The following is a 5,479-nucleotide window of genomic DNA, read 5'->3' on the forward strand; positions in this document are numbered from 1 at the left end:
CCTAGGTCTCTGATGTGGGCACCAACAAATGCCAATAAATGCTTCAGTAGCAACTACCAACAAATTCTTTGGTTATTCGTATTTGTTGTTTTGTTTTTTTTGCCCATTTATCATCTGATCAGCAGACGTAAGCCCTTGATGTGGGCACCAACAGATACCAACGAGTACCAACAAATACCAACTAAAATCAACAAACTAACAAGTTTTCCACTCATTCCTCTTCATTGCTGTCATTACTCTTTGTTGCTGCGTTGCTGATCCGATCAGAGACATATAACCAGCCAAAACGCAAGCCAATGCGGACACGACATTATAATAATGTTTAGTATAACTGTTATTGAAACATGCATCGGTAAGTTTAGAATTTGTCCTGTAAATAACTGTTCCTGGACCCTGGGCCTGCATGAAAACATCCTGGTGCAATCCTGAAGCCAATGTGTGCACCTTCAATTATGACCACCTATAAATGTGTGATATTTTCCTGTGAACTTCTGAATAGTTAGAAAGTTTGAGGCTTTACAAGCATGAGTGGAAACACAAAATACATCACATGCCAATGAAAATTAAATATTTCATATTCTGCTCTATTTGAAGGTCAGCAATCAAATTTAAGGCAAGATCCAGTGGCATATTTTCTCTGCTATGCCTCCGGCCTTCTGAAGGCCTTCATTTATTTCAGTGTTCAGGCAAGTTTTGAATAATTCAAACCCAATTAAGTCAATGGTCGAGTTTGCATGGCACAAAGTTTGTTGTTAAGGAACCAGATCCAGAAGAGATAGCTGCGTAACCCAACAGTGTGTTTGATGTCATGCTGTAATGTTTGCGTCTGTAATGCTTCTGTTCCTTACAATCAAAAGCCATAAGAATGACAAAGACCTTGTTCATCTATCACCAGAGCCAAAAGGTATTTTAGATCCTCTCTCTGCAGCAGATAGGGCTACTTGTCCTACTGTGGGCTTAGCAATCGAATAGCAGAGGGGAAATTAGTTTGCTGATATTTTGCATTCTCACAACAGCTGACGGTTGTGGGCATACCGTAAGTTGCAATTGTTTTTGTTTCATATACTCACTTTTCGCTATTTTACAATAAAACACTTCGCTAAACATTTTGGTTTCAGAACAATGTGATTCAGAGAGTGTGGAGACAATTTGGAAAATGTATTACAATTATTTGTTTTATTTATAGTTGTATTACTCACAAATACTATTTGCAGACAGTGTCATTGTTTCAGACAGTGGCCAGTGGCCTTTTCTATTTTGTGTTGAGGTGGATCCATGAAGATAGTAGACAGGGACTTAAATGTCCAATACGGGTGTGCAGGATGTGATAACATTCATACACTCTCTGGGACTTATCTAGAATCATTGTCTTTGAAGGTTTGTAAAGGTCAGTGCCAATTTATACTGCACTGCAGATAAAGGGTCAGTAGATGGAGGGAAAGCATTTGGTTAAAGTGTAGAGAGCATTTCTTAAATGTTGACCAATGGGAGTGTCATCACGGTTCTAGTTGCATGCTAACTTTATAAATTGTCTAGGACAAAAGTAATGTTCACTTCAATGGTGATCAAATTGATAGAACTTTAGACACATATCTATCTATCTATTTCCCCCTACTCATTTATTATGTGAAATTACTGTACCACCCCCTCCAGTAATTGCAGTGTTGTGAAGGTCCCTTTTTCTTGTACAGAAGATTCACTGACCTACAGCGTCCTTTATCTCTCTTGGTCCTGTTGTGTCTGAGTGATTGACATCTGGGAATAGATGATTTATTATCAAGAATAAAAAGCAAAAGGTTACTTGATTTAGTTGTCTGGTAACCTTTATTCAAAGGTGCAAAAATCAAGTGCAAAATATTACAGGGAAGTCAGAACTGTTTGTGGTGTCCGAATGACATTTAATGACATTAAAAGACCAGGTAATTCATCAGTGTTATGGAACAGTCATTTGTTATGAGTAATAAATGTGAATGTAATATTGATTTAAGAAAGTATACCCACATGTTTTTTTAGTGGAATGCAAGCTAATACAGATGTATGAAGGGCAATCTATCTGTCTCTAGTAGAAATGATGATGTCCTCAGGGTTGGCCAAGAGAAATCATCTGGACAAGCAAGGCATCAATTACTCAATGTTGTCTTTCTGTGTATTGGAAGCTATTATCCATGATAGCATTTGGTCCGTAAAAAATTATATCTATGTTTAGCGATCAAAATATAACTCTGTTTGATCATGGTTAATTTTGGTAGCCGTATGCCTTTTGTACATAACACGAGGAGTACTTTTTGAAGTCTACTGAAATATATAAACAATAAAAACAATATAATTTTCATACAATGTATATGTTGTGTATGGCTTAAACACAACCACACAAATGGTGCATGGGCTGCTTGTGTGAACATTGAAACATTTCAATGGCAGGCTGCATACTTGTCAAGGGTAAAGCATAGGAATATCTGCTTTATGTTGTATTTTAAAAAGAGTGTGTTACCATTTAGAAATGTACAAGAAAAACAAAATTACCTCATTGACATAACAAAAGCCATCATGCTGTGACTGTAAGGACAAGGACTATAAACTCTAACAACCTGAAATAATCTCTCTCTCTCCCTCTCTCTCTTTCTCTACCTCTCCCTCTCTCTACCTCTCTCTCTCTTTCCATTCAAGGAGGAATGCTTGACCCATCTATGGCTCTACATCTTCACAGTGTTTTGTCATTTATCAAGACATGTTTGGAATGCACACCTTCCCAAAATAAACTAGATTTTAAACACATGCACACAGTACAACCACACTCAAAGTTGTTTATTTTTAGGCAATAATAAACATGACTCAGACACCAAACATATTTTTAGGGAGAAAAGAGAAGGAGAGAGAGAGAGAGAGAGAGAGAGAAAGTTTAGCACCTCAATGCAATTATGGTATAAGTAATTTCTTGTGGTTGTGAAAGGCAATATTGTGTTAAATAGTATCCGTCAGCATAGAACGTGCTAAAGTGGTTGTCATAGTGTGTGTGACCTTGAGCGAAGATGTGGATCGTATAAAGAAAACATTCATAATACCAAGACCTTACATGCATCGCATGCTCAAATCCCTGATGCTTTACCTGGAAAATGTCAGTATCACAATGATGATGACATTCATGACCTCCTATTTCAGATGGCAAGGGCAAAGATACATTCTTGCCCAGTGCTTGTCTAAAAAAAAACCCAATATGTATTGGTAGTTAGTTACACATCCGTTACTATGTTATAACATACAGAGTATTAACTGATATGAAGCACATCCAGCATCACCCAGAGCAGTAGTGCAAGGCTGAGGTTAATAAAGTTCTGCTTCCTTTTAAGCCTCATTAAACTCCTGGCACATCTTCTCCACATACAGTACACAATATTAATCACAACTATCCTCTAAAAAGGTCCTTTGGGGACGCAGCCAGTTCCTGTTTACGCTCACTTCTTCATTTAAGTTATAAGACTCTATCGGTCATTTTTCAATATTGTGAGTGGATGGGTCCAAGAAAAGAGTAGGGCAGATCGTAAAGCCCATCTGGGTAAGGCAGGGAAAGGACAAAGTCGTAAGTAACAGAGAGCTGAGAAAGTCCACATTAAAACTCATTTGAGAGTAGAGTGAGGTCTCATTATAACCAGACGTGTTTCACCTAGCTGGTGATTTGGGGCACACAGTGACCTAAGACTCCTCCTTTTCTCTCATTCATCTCTGCCATTGTTATATTGACTACACACCCATACACGCACCCAGCTCATACATTTTTCCTATTTTCCCCTTACACTTATTTTTTCTGTATTAATCAAACATTGTTTAAGAAAAAACAAGAACCAGTAGCAACACTACACACTTTGAAGCATAGGTGCAAACAACGTAATTCTTCATTTATAAATACTTGTTACAACATTAATACAAAGTACATTCTTGATTAATTCTTGACATATATTATTCATCAATACACTCATACAGTATGTGTGCAATAACTTTATTTTGTGCTTTGTAAATAGAGGCTTCTCAACATAGAATAGGCTACTTAGTATAACTAACAGCAAGTAAATACCTGAATTAAAGGTTCATGTAGGGTTCATGTAGGGTTTTTTTGTGCTACTGAGCTCCCCCTGTGGTTGCTAATATGTATTTTACACAATGGTCAAAAATACTACGATACAAGTGGATTATCAAAGATAATTTACGAAAAGCTATGTAATCTGACAAGGCAATATGCCTTTCATTTACAAATGGTGAAAGTATGAAAATACAATCATTCACTACACTATAGATGGATATAGATAATAATCAAGCATAAAACATTTATAATTGTGTTTATGAAGTACTTGCCAATGTGTGTTGATATAGGAACAAGCATTTGTAAATGTGAATTCAGTAATAGCTATCTAATGCTTGGTAGCGTGTGAAGTATTCCCAGTCTGGCCCTGATATGAGACAGTCCTGTAAGGTGGGTTGACTTTAACACAAGAGTGACCGCTTTTGTTGATGTTAGAATGGAAGTAATGGAAGACATATGTTTTGTTTCAGGTCCATCTGTGCCCTTTTTGCAAGGTAGTGAAAAGTGAGCTGCAGTTAATCTGGCATGAATAGGGGTTTAAGTATCATGGTGACTTGGTGGGTATAGCGAAAAATGTCATGTTGGCTAAGACAAAGTGGCCCAATATTCTCCAAAATAAATGTCATCACCTAATTTGCAGAAATAAGGTCCTCCAGCTCATAATGTTCAGTGTGCAGTTAACCTGGGTCAAGTGTTCAGATACATATGCTCATTTTCATTCGCAGATGTTGGCAGTGTTTGTGAACCGGTATGTGTGTTTTTGTGTGTAATGTATGTACAGTATATGTGTGTGTGTGTACATATACATTTTTTCAAGCATGCATGTAAACCCAGGCTAAGACAGCCCATCTCTGCTCTAATTGATGGCATTGTCACTGCTTGGTCAGGGGGTGGGAAGTGTGCAGCTGCCTGTGTGTGTGTCTGTGTGTGTGTGTGTGTGTGTGTGTGTGTGTGTCTGTGTGTGTGTGTGTGTGTGTGTGTGTGTCTGTGTGTGTGTGTGTGTGTGTGATGGTGTGTGTGTGTGTGTGTGTGTGTGTGTGTGTGTGGTTTTAGAGGGGGTAAACAGTGGTGGGGCTGGAGCACTCATGGAGCTGGAGCGCTTTCTGTTGCCAACTCTGTGGGCTGTGTGATTACACACTCTGGGGTTTTAATCAACCTGTAATAATTCCCCACGGTCGTCCTATTTTTCCCCCTGTCTAATTTGCAAGGTGATTAAACTTGCACTGCTACCTCAAGCCTATGGTACGCTCCCGCGTCTGCGTCCCGCGCACGCGGCACTGGTGAGCGCGTGACGAGAATTGCGTCATTTTTAAGGCATGCGTCGCGTCTTTGAGTCGACCGAAATTTAAGACCGCGCGTCAAAGTGACGCGTGGACTGCGCATGTGTGAAACGGAACTGCTGTA

The sequence above is a fragment of the Alosa pseudoharengus genome, unplaced genomic scaffold (assembly GCF_046254945.1).
Source record: "Alosa pseudoharengus isolate Yale_2024_CS ecotype anadromous, Long Island Sound unplaced genomic scaffold, YU_APseudo_1.1 YU_APseudo_1.1_scf_10, whole genome shotgun sequence".
In the NCBI taxonomy this organism is placed as follows: domain Eukaryota; kingdom Metazoa; phylum Chordata; class Actinopteri; order Clupeiformes; family Clupeidae; genus Alosa; species Alosa pseudoharengus.